Source organism: Oryx dammah, unplaced genomic scaffold (genome assembly GCF_014754425.2).
Source record: "Oryx dammah isolate SB20612 unplaced genomic scaffold, SCBI_Odam_1.1 HiC_scaffold_27, whole genome shotgun sequence".
Taxonomy (NCBI): Eukaryota; Metazoa; Chordata; class Mammalia; order Artiodactyla; family Bovidae; genus Oryx; species Oryx dammah.
The window spans coordinates 112,141,833-112,159,691 of record NW_024070211.1 but is presented as its reverse complement, the minus strand read 5'-3'; the positions used below and the strand labels follow the sequence as shown (position 1 = coordinate 112,159,691).

Sequence of the window (17,859 nt, the reverse complement as noted above, 5' to 3'; positions counted from 1 at the left end):
TGCTAAATAACACAGCAGTCCAGCCTACTGCTCTCTGATGACCTAGAGCGGGGGGATGTGGAGAGGAGAGGGAGGCTCAGGAAGGAAGGAATATATATAATTATGACTAAATATAATTGTCGTACGGCAGAAACCAACACAAAATTGTAAAGCAATTTTTGACCAATTAAAAATAAATAAAAAAGAAATGTATGTCTCACAATAATTATGATGAGTACCATTTTTTGGTTGACTGAAATTAAAAGAACCAAATCAGACTCATACCGATGTCATCACTCTGAAATAACTCTGTAAGTTTCCCATTTGTTAAACAACGGAAAATTCATCTGTAGACCTCTTTGGCGTCTATCAACAGGTCTTGTTGTTTTTTGGTGGTGGTTAAGTTTTTCCTAATTCAAAACTGACTTGTAGATTTCCAGTTTCAGCTTCAACTTGTAAAAACTGTCAAGAAAAAGCTGAACAAGTAAAAATAACAACTTCTCTCAGGTTCATCAGAGAACTGACTATGTCAAGAAAACTGTCACCCTGAAATCTGGCAAAATAGGAGAATCCAGTCATGGCTGACATTTGTCTGCCTGGATTGGGAGCCACATATAAGTAGGAATACTTAAACAGTGTTAAATTAATTAAACCAGGAAGCTACTAGATTGAGGTGGTTCTAATGCCTAGAGGCCTGTGTAAGCAAACTAAAATCTCAGCCTGTAACTGCCTCAGGGTTCTAAGGTTGAAACTCAAGGACAACCAAACATAGCCAAGCAGGCTTTACACTTGGCCAATCAGTAATTTCCTAATTTTGCCTTCCTTTTCTCTATAAAATTACTCCTCAAGCTTCCACTGGTGGAGTGCTCCTAACCACTTCCAGTTTGGTGATGCCAGATTTGAATCAATTTTTGCTCAAATAAACTCTGAACATTTTTATTATGCCTCAGTTTATCTTTTAATTATGGTAATTTTAATGAAACTTGATGGAGGTTGAATGTGAAGTAGCTTGAGACTGAGAAACTTCTGGGGGATGATCTTAGGTGGGCCCCACAAGTTTGTGGGTTTTACCCTCAAGAATACCACAAGTCTTATGGTGATAATTCTCATAACTCTGGAAGGGGGAGGAGAAGAGTGAGCATATGATATATATCCAAATAAATATAACATAGCCAAGCCTACTCTCCAAGGACTTTGAGAGTTTTATCCTACCTGGGGGAAGGGCATTTCTTTGTCTCTAGCCTCCTCCAGCCTTCCTGTCTCACCTAAGGGAAGAAAAAGCAGCTAAGAAACAGTTGTGAAAGTCCCACTGCAGGGACACAGGCCTACCAAATGACTGAGATTTAACCATAAGATTATAGGACTGCCCTTCCCACAAATGCCCCTCACCATGCCAATATAACATAGTGGATTACAGCTGAAAGAGATTTCTATTCAGACTCTATTTAAGGAGGAGATCTTAGGGAAGCCCGAACACAGAAGAGAAGACTTAAACACGGACATTAGAGGAATCAGAAGACCCTGGAATCTATATAGCTATAGCAAATATTAAACGGAGCCCAACTCCCAGCCAGATTAACAAAAAACCTCACTCTGAAGGCTTATTTATCTCAGTTTCTATTACCTAATACATCATGCCTGGCTTTCAACCAAAAATTACAAGGCATGCTAGAAATCAAGGAAAAACAGAATCTGAAGAGAGAAAATAAGCATCAGAGCCAGACTCAGACATGACACAAATTCTGGAATTGTCAGATGGGAAATTCAAATGAACTGTGATTAATATGTTAACTATGGAGTAGTAGTCCATTAATAACACTAATAAAAAGTAGGCAATATGCAAAAATACATTGTGTAACATAAGCAGAGAAAGAAAACCTTAAAGAAACATCTTCCTTCCTTCTCCTTCCTCCATAGACCAGCCTCAGAGAAGGAAGAGCAGAAGGCGGATGGGAATTGGAGAAGGCAGGCCATACCCCTTAACAGTGCTGGAGCCACCAGCCCAGCCTCTTCAGAGATTCAACGCCACCAAAAGCTAAGAGTTCAAAAAACTGGACCTAGCAAGGTACTGTGGAGATTCACAAACCTATTCTACAGTTTATACAGACAAGCAAAACACTCAGAATAGCCAACACATTTTTGAAGGAGTGGAATAAAGTTGAACTGAAGCAACTGCACTGTAAGACTTACTATAAAGCTACTGGAGCCAAACAGCGTGCTATTAGCAGAAGGCAAATATTGAGTTGGCCAAAAAGTTCATTCAGGGTTTTCTGTACACTGTTATGGAAAAACCCAAACTTTTTTTGCCAACCCTATAGATCAACAGAACAGAAAGCCTAGAAATACACCTACATAAATACAGTCGATTGATCTTTGACCTAGGAGCAAAGGCAAAGCAACAGAGCAAAGACAGTCTTTTCAATTATGGTGCCAGGACCACTGATGTCCACATGTGAAAATGAATCTGGACACAGATATTATATTTTTCACAAAAAGTAACTCAAAATAAACATAAATTAACATAAAATACAAAGCTAAAATAAAACTCCTAGAAGGTAACATAGGAGAATACTTACATGGCCTTGGATATGGCATTGACCCTTTTTTTGTGAGGTTGGGTCAGCCAATCTAGAGTGTCTATCATCTATTGATTATTTTCTATATACTGGACAGATCACCCAAGGATCCTACAATGGAGGACAGTGAGAGAGTAAGTGGGTGCCTTAGTGCCGTGAACAGGGGGACAGGATTGAAGCCCAAGACTGTCTGGTTTCAAGTGCCTGTCTTCCCACCATGCCCTGGGATCTCTAGGTTACCAGTTTATCATGAAAGGAGATAGCCAGGCAAAAAAGATACATAGAGCAAGGTATGAGGGAACTGGTGAAGAATTTCCATACCCTCTCTGGGTGCACCACTGTCCTGGAATCTCTATGTGTTCACTAACCTGGAAGTCTGGCAATGACTTTTTAGATACAATACCAAATACGCATAAGCCATGAAAGAAATAATTGATAAACTGAACTTTCATTAAAACAAAAATCTGCTCTGTGAAAGACAATGTCAAGAGAATGAGAAAACAAGCCACAGACTGGGAGAAAATATTTGCCAAAAACACCTATCATAGAAGACTGTCACCCAAATTTTATAAAGAACTCTCAACACTGAAAGAGAAAACAAGATGTTTTAAAAAGTGGACCACAGACCTTAATACACACCTCACCAAAGAAGGTATATGGATGGCAAATGAAAAGATGCTCCCCATCACATGTTACCAGGGAAATGTAAATTAAAACAAAAAGATACCGCTACACACCTATTAGAATGGCCAAAATCCGGAACACTGACAAGCCCAAATGCTGACAAGTTTGTACAGCAACAGGGACCCTCATTCATTGTTGATGGGAATGCAAAATTCTGTAGCCACGTTGGAAGACAGTTTGGCAGTTCCTTACAAAACTAAATATGCTCTTATCACATACGATTTAGCTATCAAACTCCCTGGTATTCACCCAAATAAGTTGAAACCGTATGTCCACATAAAACCCTGCATGCAGCATGGACAGAAGTTTTACTCATAACTGCCGAAACTTAGAAGCAACCAAGATGTCCTTCAGTAGGTGAATGTATCGATAAACTGTGGAACATCTTTATTCAGCACAAAAGGAAATAAGTTATCCAGCCATGAAAAGACAGGAGGAATGCATATTTCTAAGTGAAAGAGGGCAATCTGAAAAGGGTACAAACTATATGCGTCCATTAGATTGGACAAAACTAAGGAAAAACTTAGGCAAAACTACGGAAGCCATGAAAAGATGAGTAGCTGTTAGGGGCTGGGTACATGGATGAATAGGCAGAGCACAGAGGATTTTTAGAGCAGTGAAAATACGCCGTATGATATCACAGTGATGAATGTATGTCATTACACATTCATCCAAAGCCAGGGTGAACACTAATGTGAGCTATGGACTTTGAGTGATAATGATGTGTCAGTGTAGGTACATCAGTTGTAACAAAAGTGTCGTCTGGTGGGAAATGCTAATAGGGGATGATACACATGTGCAGGGGCAGGGGTGTAGGGACACCTTCGTGCCTTCCCCTCAATTTTGCTGTGAATCTCAAGCTGCTCTAAAAAAAAGTCTTAATTTAAAAATGGACATGACTAATCCTTAATAAATGAAGTAATATTTTTTAGGGCCTAAAGTGACAAAAAATTTATGGATTAAGACTGAATGTTGTTACGGTTGCTAAGTACCAGTAGGAAAGAACATATTCAACTCCACACAGTTAAGAGTGATTACTTAGGAGATGGGATTATTTCAACCATAATTTTCATGTGTATATATCACTGAGTTGAGACTCCTCAATCTAGACAAATAAACAAACATGTTCATATTTTTTTTAAATTGTGGTAACTGAAGTCTCTTGAGAATCCCTTGGATTGCAAGGAGATCCAACCAGTCCATTCTAAAGGAGATCAGTCCTGGGTGTTCTTTGGAAGGACTGATGCTGAGGCTGAAACTCCAGTACTTGGGCCACCGCATGGAAAGAGGTGACTCATTTGAAAAGGCCCTGATGCTGGCACAGATTGGGGGCAGGAGGAGAAAGGGATGACAGAGGATGAGATGGCTGGATGACATCACCGACTCGATGGACGTGAGTTTGGGTGAACTCTGGGAGTTGGTGATGGACAGGGAGGCCTGGTGTGCTGCAATTCACAGGGTCACAAAGAGTCGGACACAACTGAGCGACTGAACTGAACTCAAGTCTATAGTTTAGTCTCACTATAGTTTAGTCTCTGAGTCTGATTATTTGGCCAGGCTTACAGAGCAGAAGAAACTTAAGTGTACTAAAGACTGCTTGGTGAGTCCATAAAACCAGAACAAAGAGGTCATGACAAGAACAGTGCTGCCCAGATGCTTCTGCTGAGTGGGCCGGGAGGACTGTTCTCTAGCAGGTGCTAGCAAATGGTTCGCGTTCCTCCCCAGCATTTTCAATACGATGCTGGAAGATGGTATGTTTGTAGGATGAGCAAGCCTTATTCTACAGTAAAGATTGCCTCTGATTTCATCTGGTAGTGGGTAAAATCCTGTTAGATACTAATCTTTCTTCTAATATATGGATCTTCTGAGTGTTCACTTCCTAGGAGGCATGTCTACATATCTACTAGACATGCCTAAAAGCCAGATATTTGGTGGCAAAAACTAAAACTTTAAGTTTTTTGGAGAGGCACCCATTCTTAACAGTTGGAATATTCTCTTTAAGTTCTTACACAAAGTGGTTCATTTTTTCCTTATAAATTGGCCTGATTAGGCACAGATTTTCTCTTCATGGTCATACGAACATATTACTATTAAATTTTCATTTCAGTTATAGGAGCTAAAAGATGCAAAATAAGCCAACCATATTATTCCACACAGGCCACTGTCCACTGTGGTATATCTACCCTCACCAACCATAATTTTCACGGAAATATAAACTCTGTGATAGATTAGTAACCCCCCTTTCCCTCCTCTGCTCACAAATCTAAGCCTTGGCCTCATCATTTATCCCTTCTTCCATTACAAGAAATTCTGTCCACAAAGTCCAGAGTTGGACCAACAGCTCGTATAACTCAACACCAAAAAAACCCAACCCAAGTGAAAAATGAGCAGAAGTTCTATATAGACAGTCTTCAAAGAAGATATACAGATGGCTGGTAAGCACATGAAAAGATGCTCAACATCACTAATTACTAGACAAATGCAAATTAAAACTACATTGAGGTATCACCTCATACCAGTCAGAATGGCCATCCTTAAAAAGTCTACAAATAATGAATGTTGGAGAGGGTATTGGAGAAGGCAATGGCAACCCACTCCAGTGTTCTTGCCTGGAGAATCCCAGGGATGGGGGAGCCTGGTGGGCTGCCGTCTATGGGGTCACGCAGAGAGAGGGTATAGAGAAAAGGGAGACCTCCTACCCTGCTGGTGAGAATGTAAGTTGACGCAGTCACTATGGAAAACAGTATGGTGGTTCCTCAAAAAACTAAAAATAGAATTACCATATGATCCAGCAATCCTACTCCTGGTAATATACCTGATGAAACCATAGTTTAAAAAGATACATGCACCTGTATGTCCATAGCAGCACTGTTCATAATAGCCAAAACACGGAAGCAACCTAAGTGCCCCTGGATAGATGAATGGATGAAGAAGGCGTTGTGTATATGTGCATACGTGCATACACACATACTCACAACGGAATACTTCTCAGCCACAAAAAAGAACAAAACAATGCCATTTGCAGCAACATGATCAAACTAGAGAGTATCATACTAAGTGAAGGAAGTCGGAAAGAGAAAGACAAACATCATGTAACTTATACGTGGAATTTAAAATATGGCACAAATGAACCTATCTGAACAGAAACAGAGATCAGATTTGTGGTTGCCAGGGGGTCGGGTGAAGGATGGGCTGGGAATTTAGGGTTGACAGATGCAAATTATTACATTTAGAATGGATAAACAGCAAGGTCCTACTGTATGGCACAGGGAACAACATCCAACCTCCTGGGATAAACCATATTGGAAAAGAATACCAAAAAAGTATATATGTGTTAAACTGCAGCAGAGATTGGCACACCATTGTAAATCAACCATACTTGAATAAAAGCGCAAAGCCAGAATTAAGCACTGCCTCTTTTCCCATTCCAAATTTGGGAACAGTGTGTTGAGCACTTTTGGGAAACAGTGAATTATAAGATTCAGAGACATGGTTCAGGTCTTGAAACTTTAGTGAATTGGTGCTTATTAATATACAAATCTAATAAAAACCATCACATTTCCTTTTAGAATCTCCAATTTCAATTTGGGCATGGTGGATTCTGGAAGATAACATTTATTTAATACTTAAAAATAGGATGACTATAGAAAAGCTATGGTTGAATCTCCACTTTGCTGGAAGCCAGGGAACAAGGCTCCTGCTGGGTCCACTCCAAAAGCAGATAAATGGTTTATATAACGTGCTTCAGAAAAAGCTTTTGTACTGAAGATGCTAATTGGCATATACAAGCCAATATCAATACATATTCTGTCCCTTACTCCACCCCCCTTCACAAATGGTATGTACGTACATTGGCTTGACCATGCTTCTCTTACTTAATATCTCTTAGAGAGCTTTTCATATTAGAACATAAAAAACTACCTCATTCTTTTTTTTTGTTGCAACATGCACTTCTGCGTAACTGCATGGTATGCTATTGTATGGTTATGCTATAATTTGCTTCACAATAATTTGATATATATGCAGTATTAATCTGAGTCTACTGTATGTGTGTGCATGCTAAGTCACTTCAGTCGTGTCTGACTCTTTGTGACCCCATGGACTGTAGCCCGCCCAGCATCTCTGTCCATGGGATTCTCCAGGCAAAAATACTGGAGTAGCTTGCCATTTCTTCCTCCAGGGGATCTTCCCAACCCAAGGATGGAACCCATGTCTCTTACATCTACCTGCATTGGTAGGTGGGTTATTTACCACTAGCGCCACCTGGGAAGCCCAGATGAGAAATTATGGGATACCCTATTCCTGGTGGCTCAGACAGTAAAGCGTCTGCCTACAATGTGGGAGACTGGGTTTGATCCCTGGGTTGGGAAGATCCTCTGGAGAAGGAAATGGCAACCCACTCCAGTACTCTTGCCTGGAAAATCCTATGGATGGAGGAGCCTGGTAGGCTACAATCTATGGGGTTGCAAAGAGTTGGACACGACTGAGCAACTTCACCTCATTTCTATCATCTCTATGTTCTTAAAAACCCAGGATTCTCATTGTGGAAGAAAAAAAGACACAGCTTTGAAATAATGACCAACCAGTAGCAACGAACATCTTGAATTTTGAAATCAAGTCTTAAGAAAAATGGCTGATTCCAGGGATAAGAAATGTATAAGATGAGCCTGGACTATCTTGTTATGAAAGCTAGGAAGAAAGCTATCAAAATTTACAAGCGTCATGTCAAAAATGACCCAGAGCTACCTTGGGTACACAGAATCATAGATATTTTAAGGCAAAAAGGGCAGAGAAATGAACTCATCATTAATCCACCTATAAGCACTGCCTATCTGCCCAACACAGCACTAATTTTGCTGAGGAAATAAAAGACACAACGGTATTATCTATTATTTCTCTGCCTGTGCTCTCCAATATATTAGTCACTAGTGACATGCAGTCACTTCCATTTAAATTAATTAAAAAATATTTATTTCTCAGTCTCATTAGCAATGTTTCAAGTACTCAACAGCACACATGCCTTGTCTTAGCCATGGTCATCTGCTGTCTAGGACCATGACAGTGTCCTAAGAGGTCTATAAGCTTCCATCCCTACCATTCTCAATTTCATGGTCCAGAATGACCCTACAGCTAATATGGGTCAGATGTCACTCTGTCTAAACCCCTGCAACGGCTTCTCCGCCCACTCGGAGTGAAAGCCAAATTCCATACAATATGCAGTCAGTTCGGCTCTTCATCACCTCTCTGATCTTATGCCACTCTCTCCTCCTCTGCTCAGTCCACTCCCCACTCTACATTCTTCCCTGTACCCCCATGGCTCACACTCTCACCTCCTCCAGGTTTCTACACCTTCTTAGGGAGGCCTGTTCTGCCCATCCTAGAATATAAAGGATCACTGCCCCAAATCTGGCATTCTCTATCCCTCTTCCTCTAGTGCTCATCATACTCGACATTTTATGTATTATACTCGACATTTTTGTTTCTTATCTGTTTTCTCCCCTGAAATGTTAGCTCTATGAAGGCAAGAACTTGGTTTTGCTCACTGTTCTACCCCCTCTCATGACATGCAGCTGCTACTCAAATGTTTACTGAATGAATGAAGGAATTTCTTCATGGGTTCATTTGCTCTAGCAGTCCATCAGTGTTTGAGCAAAGAGAAAACTCTCTGAGAGCTGGTGAGGGGTAACTTATATGAAGGGATATTGAGAAGGAAATGACTGTTGGTTTCCACTTCCATGAAGAAATGATTTCAAGGGCTTGCAACTGAGTATAAGCTTTTTAAGAGAGGCGACCATTAAATAATGCCCCGCTTCCTGCCTTTTTTTAAAAAAAGGACTGGCGTTTGTGTTTGATAAAATGAGGAATATAATGAGTGCTTCTCAAATTTTAATATCTGTATGAATGACACGGGAATCTCATTAAAATGCAGATTCTTACTCCATTGGTCTAGAGTGTGACCTGAGATTCTCCATTCCTGTCTAGTAATGTTGATGCTGCTGGTCTGTGAACCACACTTTGAGCATCAGGGAATTAGATAACTACGAGTAGTATCCTTTGGATCTGTAATTTCATAACTCCTTCCTTACTAATGGAAGAAAAACGAAAGAAAAATGTCGATGTTTCCTAAAAATTGAGTCTAGTTGATACAATGATAAGGTCATCACCTAACAAGATTAACATTACCCAAATAAACCAGTATGTTTTCTGGTTAAATGAATCATTTTCCAACCACTTTTATTTTTATTTTCTGAATACTCAAGTACTTCACAGGAAAATGAAATATTTATGATTTGTTAAAGAAAATTAATTTGGCCTGTAAGAGTTATTTGAATGCTATACTTAATATTCACAAATAACATACCTCACAATTTCTAAATTACAAATAACTTATCTCAACCAAATTCATTATATAAATATTTAATAAAGCCTCTCAAGCATAGGTATAACACAACATAATCCTTTTATTACTTTCCTCAGGGAATAAGGTGAAAAAGTCACATTCAATATTTATGAAATTAGTATTCGAAAATGAAGGAGTGTTTAAAATGAGAATCTGAATATCAGTAGCGTAAAGTATTTTCAGAATTTGCTGGGTATCTCAATCTGCATTCTTATTCTAGCTAGTGGAGGCAGAATAGGGATTTCTTAATAAAGAAAACACTCTGGAAGAGCCATAGAGACAGGGGAAGGGATGACTCAGCTGGGAGACAAGGCTCAAAGCACACTGCAGGTTCCCTCAAGCCAAGCCTCATGGCCTCTGCCACGGTGCATCCCTGCTGCTCACAAAGTACACAGGGGGGGTCCCGGAAACTCTGCACTGCTCACCCCCAAACCCAACCTCTCCCCTGCTACCGTCACCAAAAGATGGATTCTGCAAAGAGAGGCAGTTTGGGTCACATACTTGGGTTTTAATTGAAGGACTGGACTTCTAAAAACCAGACTTTGAAAAACCCTGAAGTTCACATTCTCACCCTATCCCAAAAAAGGGAGAAATGGCTACCAACCAGGGTCGTTAAAATCTAAGTGTAGGGAACAGAGTTGTAAATATAAACATGCACACTTATATAACATATAATCAAGATTACAGTTATCTTATATATTCTGAAAGAAAGGCAAAGTTTCCATTTCTTAAAATTTGGAAGTATTTTCAAAACTAAGTCTTCGCAAGCCCATTTGGTAGAGATTAATCCTCAAAATTATGTAACATAATCACACACTTATAATAACATACATACACACAGCAACCTATAATATAATGAACTATCATGTTATATAATTCTAGTTTGAATAAAAACATGTGTAAATATCAACTTATTCCACAGACATTTGAGAATGTCCTCTGTGCTGTGCTAAGCTGATTCATTAGAATTCAAAGGGGATTATTCTGGTAAATGATGCTCAGTGCGGATAAGTGTGTTAGGTTTGGGCTACAAAATGTTTAAAACTGAGACTGACCCAATTAGAGAGACACCCTCTGATACAATCTGGGAAGTTATAAAGACTATTTGAATCAATCCGCTACAGTTGATTTTTCTCATCCTGGTGCTTTAAAGATTCATAATCAGAACATTAAATGATTTCAAGAACCATTAGGGCACTTTCCTGGTGGCACAGTGGATAAGAATCTGCCTTCCGATGCAGGTGATGTGGGTTCAACCCCTGATCTGGGAAGATTCCACACGCCGTGGAGTAACTAAGCTTGTGTGCTACAACTACTGCCCCCATGCTCTGCAACAAGAGAAGCCCCCCTTCCCCATTCCCCACAGCCAGACTGCGAGCAGCAACGAAGACCCAATGCAGCCAAAAATAAATAAGTAAAAAGAACCATTTGGGGTTCTGAATTCCTTGATTTGAGAGATCTATGGATCACATTCCCTACAGACATCAATTATGTTCTGAGTTGACCTTTGGGCCCCTCTGCCTCTCCTAAATTCCCATTACTGCAAATTTTTCAATGCTTGTACCACAGTTATTTACATTATTTTTCCCCAAGTGCAAGACAAGCTCCTTAAAATAAAAAAATTGTGTTCTTGTTATCATAGAATCCCCATAGTGCTTTGTTCACAGAGATTATGCATTACATATTTATTTATTATGTGGAGAAATCTCTGAGGTGCTTTTACTTGGCTATGATATGAAAAGAATGGGAAGAATTTTCCCCTTTTCATTTCTGAAATTTCAGTTTTACTCTTCATGGTTAGATACAGAAAGGCTAAGTTTATTGGATGTTAGCTGATAATTTGTGGACTATTTTACTTTTCCTTCTTCCTTCCCAAGAATAACAATTCATTTCAGTTCATATCTGTAAAACTGTATTTTAAGATCGGAAGGGAGAAACATTAATTTAAAGCTGACACCTTTGTATTTCCTTTAGATCAAGGAAGTTCTTGAAAGCAGAGTGTCCGAGACACATGAAACCATCCTTCTTTGTCATCTCGGCTTCCTCTTATTTTTCTCTTGATAGACGCCAAGATCAGTTTTGAGTTTTCCTTGTATTGTTGAGTATTTCTGAATGTTTTTAGGCACTTATGAAAATTTCATACAAGTGATGGAACCTCCAAGATCCACATACATACATTCAAAATTCTACATATAGTTAACAGACTTTTAGAAGTCCACTCACATATCCTAAATATAAAAATGTGAATTCCTAATACTCCAGAAATCCACTGCGAGACAAAAGCCCAAAAGAAATATGTACATATATTCACCAAGAGGCATACACTAAATGTTCAGAGCATAGCCATTCACAATAGTTTACCAACCACAGGAGAGACAATAGGTTGTGGCACATTCCCATAATGGAACGAGAAGAAACAATTTACAACTGCATACAATAATGTGGATAAACCTCACAAAGAAAAGAAGGTGGAGTCGCTCAGTTGTGTCTGACTCTTTGCAACCCCGTAGACTGTAGCCTGCCAGGCTCCTCCATCCATGGGATTTTCCAGGCCAGAGTCCTGGAGTGGGTGGTCACTTCCTCCTCTGGGATCTTCCCAATGCAGGGACTGACCCTGGGTCTCCCACACTGCAGGTGCACAAACCTCACAAACACAACAGTAAATGAAAGAAGCTGGATATGGAAGGTATTACCAGGTGATTTCATCTACTTAAGTATAAAGACAGATTGTCTTTAGTTGGAGGAGCAGCTAGAAGGAAACAGGAGCTTCCTTCTGGGATGGTGGTGATGTTCTGTTTCTTGATTTGAGTACTGCTTACCTGGGTGTGTTTGTGAAAATGTATTGAATTAAATGACATGCATTAAAAAAATGTATATGCTAATTTTCAAAAAAGAGTTAGAAGAAAACACCTGTTTTAGAGTAAGAAAATAAGTTAATTTCATTAAAAAAAAAATAGGGGCTTCCCTGGTGGCTCACTGGTAAAGAATCCATCTGCCAGTACAGAAGACACAGGTTCGATCCACGGTCCTGGAAGATCCCACATGCTGCGGGGCAACTGAGCCATGCGCCACAACTATTGACCCGTGCTCCAGCATCCATAAACTGCAACTGCTGAATCCCACTCACTCGAGAGCCCACGCTCCGCAACAGGAGAAGCCAGCACAGTGAGAAGCCCACACACCACCACCAGAGAAGAGCCCCCGCTCATCACAACTGGAGAGAAGCCTGCACAGCAACCCAGCACAGCCAAAAGATTAAAAAAATAAAGTTATAAAAAAAATCAGGAAAATATTTACCAACCTTCCATTATACACAGAAAAGAAGTAAAGGAGACCTTGGAATCCTGAAACAGCATTTCAGTGGCATCTAGTCCTTTATGATCCTGACACAGAGCAGTCTGTAACCCTTAAATCTCCTATGAGGCCGACTCAAAGGGAAAAAGAGAATGCATAATATGTTTGTACGCATGGAAAGCACCTGGCAAAAATGTTAGCACCAGCAACCTCTAGAGAGGGCGGCCTTCAAGACTTGGCTAAAGAGTGAGCCTAGACCACCTAGCACCTCTAGACACAGTCATTCATTTAGTGATTCTGGAACAGTCTGGAATACTGACTGCAAATGTCAAGTTTCTACTACTTAAGACACCATTATTGCCTCAAAGGTATGTAAATACAGGAAAAATCAAAACAAAGAGAGTATTACAGTCAGCATAAGTCAGCATAAAATTAATGTTTTCACAGCTATTTGATTTAAATACTAGCTATATCAGGCAAAGCATACCTTTTTCTGGGAGATCACTCTAAGTAGTAATAAAGTGTTAGTGTTTTATTTATTCATATATTCAATAATAAACACAAAATGATCTCATTCTTTTCAGTTATGACACTTAAGATGTCCAACAAGTAAACTCTTAAGAGAATGACAAGTGGTTATTGACAACCAAATATAGGTTTCCGAAAGTATCAGTTGATTCTGTCAAAAGTCTCAGAAAAATTCTCACAAATTTTTTGAGGTAATGTATTAAATTCAAAGTGACACATATTTAATGTTACATGTTGTAGAAACTACGATATATTTTTTTCTAGTTTTTTTTAATTGAAGTGTAGGTGATATACCATATTATATAAGCTACAGATGTACAATATAGTGATTCACATTTTTTAGAGGTTATATTCCATTTATAGTTAAAAATATTGGGTGTATTCCTGGTGTCATACAATACATCCTTGTAGCTTATTTTATACATAGCAGTTTGTACCTCCAAATCCCCTCCCTATATTATCCCTCCCACTTTCCCTTTCTCCATTGGTAACCACCAGTTTGGTCTCTATATCAGTGAATCTGGCTTTGTTGTAATTATAGTCACTAGTGAGCTGTATTCTTTAGATTCCACATATAACTGATATCATACAAAGTTAGTCTTTCTCTCTGACCTATGTCACTTAGCATAATGCCTTCCAAGTCCATCCCGTTGTTGTAAATGGCAAAACTGCATTCTTTTTATGCTTGAGTAGTATTCCATTGTATACATATACCACACCTTCTTTTATCCATTTATCTGTTGATGGACACTTAGGTTGTCTTCCATATCTTGGTAATTGTAAATAGTGATGCTATGAACATAAGCATACATGTATCTTTTGGAATTAGTATTTTGTTTTTTGGATATATACACAGGAATGGAATTGCTGGGTCATATGGTAGTTCTCTTTTTAGCTTTTTGAGATATCTCCATAGTGTTTTCCACAGTTGTTGCACTAATTTACATTCCTACCAGCAGTGTACACAAGGGTTCCCTTTTCTCTACACCCTTACCTATATGCTATTTGTGTTCTTTTTGATGATAGCCATTTTGACAGGTGTGAGGTTATACTTCATAGTGGTTTTGATTTGCATTTTTCGGATGGTTAGCGATGTTGAGTATTTTTTTGTGTGCCTCCTGGCCATCTGTATCTGAGAAACCTGTACACGGGTCAAGAAGCAACAGTTAGAACAAGACATGGAACAACAGACTGGCTCCAAATAGGGAAAGGAGTATGTCAAGGCTGTATATTGTGCCTGCTTATTTAACTTCTATGCAGAGTACATCATGTGAAATGCCAGGCTGGATGAAGCACAGGCTGGATGAAGCACAAGCTGGAATCAAGATTGCTGGGAGAAATATCAATAACCTCAGATATGCAGATGACACCACCCTTATGGCAGAAAGCAAAGAGGAACTAAAGAGCCTCTTGAGATGAAAGTGAAAGAGGAGACTGAAAAAGCTGGCTTAAAACTCAACATTCAGAAAATGAAGACCATGGCATCTGGTCCCATCACTTCACGGCAAATCGATGGGGAAACAAGGAAACAGTGTCAGACTATATTTTGGGGGGCACCAAAATCACTGCAGATGGTGACTGCAGCCATGAAATTAAAAGATGCTTGCTCCTTGGAAGGAAAGTTATGACCAACCTAGACAGCATATTAAAAAGCAGAGACATTACGTTGCCAACAAAGGTTGTCTAGTCAAAGCTATGGTTTTTCCAGTAGTCGTGTATGGGTGTGACAGTTGGATCATAAAGAAAACTTAGTGTAGAAGAATGGATGCTTTTGAACTGTGGTGTTGGAGAAGACTCTTGAGAATCCCTTGGACTTCAAGGAGATCCAACCAGCCATCCTAAAGGAGATCAGTCCTGGGTGTTCATTGAAAGGACTGATGTTGAAACTGAAACTCCAGTACTTTGGCCACCTGATGCGAAGAACGGACTCATTGGAAAAGACCTTGATGCTGGGAAAGATTGAAGGCAGGAGGAGAAGGGGACGACAGAGGATGAGATGGCTGGATGGCATCACCTACTTGATGGACTAAACTCTGAGAGTTGGTGATGGACAGGGAAGCCTGGTGTGCTGCAGTCCATGGGGTCACAAAGAGTCAGACAAAACTGAGTGACTGAACTGAACTAACTGAACTGAACTTGACCATCTGCATGTCTTCTTTGCAGAAAACATCCAATCAGGTCTTCTGCTCATTTTTCAATTGGGTTGTTTCCTTTTTGATACTGAGTTATATGGATACTGGATATTATATACATACTGGATATTAACCCCTTATTGGTCATTATCATATTTTGTCCCATTCAGTAGGTTGTCTTTTAGTTTTGTCAAGGAAACCTTTGCTGTGCAAAAGCTTCGAAGTTTAACTAGGCCCCATTTGTACAATGGATTTTCCTTAACAGTCAGGAAACGCATATACTTTTCCAGGTCATCCTTATGCTCGTGTCACCAGCCAGTGTCAGCACTAAGAAATTAGCAGGTGGGATTCACAAAGTCAGAGGGATGCCTGGTGCAATCCTCAAGGGGCACAAATGGATGAAAGTCAGTTAGCTGAACCCCATTTGCATAGGTATTTTATAGAGACAGAGGGCCACAGCTGCCCTGGGTGACTCAGGGAAGCCTCTCCAAAGGCAGCAGGATTTGAATGAAGTTTTTAGGAGGATTTGATGGGTGGAGAGGGAGCAAAATGGCACTGTAAGCTGAAGCCAAAAATCACTGAGCAGAATTCAAGGTATTCTTGAATGCTTGAGTGCCCTAACCAGGCTGCAGCAGAAAACTGGAGTTGGAGAAGCTGGAAGAAAGTGCAGCAAGACGCTTCATGTGAAGATACTATAGATTTAGGTAAAGACATTGAATCATCAGATTATCAACTGCAGTAAAATCATACACTGAGTTAATGGTTTTTACCTCTTTCATTTTTTAAATTACAAAATAACACAAGTTCACTGGACTGTATAAAAATGTTAATCATACAAACCACTACTCAAAGATAACTATGAGTAGATTTTAGAATATTCATATTAATCTCTTTTGTTTAAGTGTGGGTTTGCTTTTATTTTTAACTCAAGTACGATCATACTCTAGGTAAAATTCTATATTTTCTAACATAATATTAAACTATAAACAACTTCACATCTTACTGCAAACTCTTTGTAACTATTATGGAAACATTCCTTTAAATGTATATAGCATAATTTAATGGTTCTCCTGTCGTTTCATCTTTATATTGTTTTTAGTAAGATTCTAATATAAATATGCTATGAATTTAGGTAAAAAGTTCCCCTCACTCATATTTATTTTCTCAGAATCAACTCCCAGAAGTTGAATACCTAGGTCACAGATTCTGGTTCTGCCATAAACTGATAAATTATGAAGCTTGCATTGAAGGTAACTTTGGATAGGACATTTCTTCTGGATAAACTTTAGAAAAGTGATCTATCTTTGGCCTCTTGAATGTAGCTGTTGGCGTCTGTCTTAAGACTAATAAATATTAATGTAGAACAAATTAATCAGCTAAGACAAAGAATTTCCAACAGGAAAACACAAATACATTTTCCCAGGTTCAAAATACATGCTTTGCAAAATGCCTTAAGCCATTATTTTAATAACATAGCTACTTCCCGTTGGGAAAGGTAAGATAATTACCTTGAGAAAAAGAGTTCTTTGTCCTACTCCTTGAAATGGAAATTGTGCACTCAATTGACTTTTATACAGTCTTCTGTGTGTAGGTATATTTATCTATATTGATTGGAAATTTTAAAAGTTGTTTTGTTTTTTCTTTAAACCTGAAACAACCGAGTACGCTAAAGCTACAAAATACACAATCTTAGTACCAGTACAGGGCAAGAGCATAGAGTGGCAATATAGTTAGTCTTTGTTATGCAAAACTCCTATAACAGCAAACACCTTTTAATGTTTTCCACAAGTCTGTTAAGCCTTTACAAAGTTCATCAAAACAAAAATAATCAAAGGCCTAAAAGGCATATCATATAAAATATGAAAACAAGGCAGAAAAGTAACATACTACATAAGATACCCAGCTCTTTTCACATCTGGCTCATAAACCAGGTTCTCCAAACACAGCCTTTTTTAAAAATCAAGTTGCTCTAATGCAGATGATGTTTTTAATTAGATATGCAAACTGTGTATCTTAAAAGGTCAAAGAAATAAATAGCGTGATCTATTAAACTTTAAAAAATTTGATTGCACTTATATTTTTCTTTCTTCCCCTCTCTGTATTTTTCTAATTTTCTAGAGTGTGCATAAGAAGAGAAAAAAAACCTCAAATTTTAAAACCTTACTATTACTGGAGGTATAATAGGCCGATGGAGGCTTAAGCATACTTTAGAAACTTGGCATTGCTACCTCAGGGTTATGGTTTTTTAATTCAAAGTAATTTGAAA

At 38.9% G+C, this 17,859-nt stretch overlaps 1 protein-coding gene across 5 annotated transcripts in view; it reads right to left on the bottom strand.

Moving 5' to 3' along the window:
* Positions 1–17,859, bottom strand: part of RAPGEF4 (Rap guanine nucleotide exchange factor 4) — a 331,531-nt gene that overhangs the window by 100,447 nt on the left and 213,225 nt on the right. The gene's annotated exons all lie outside the window — the stretch shown is intronic.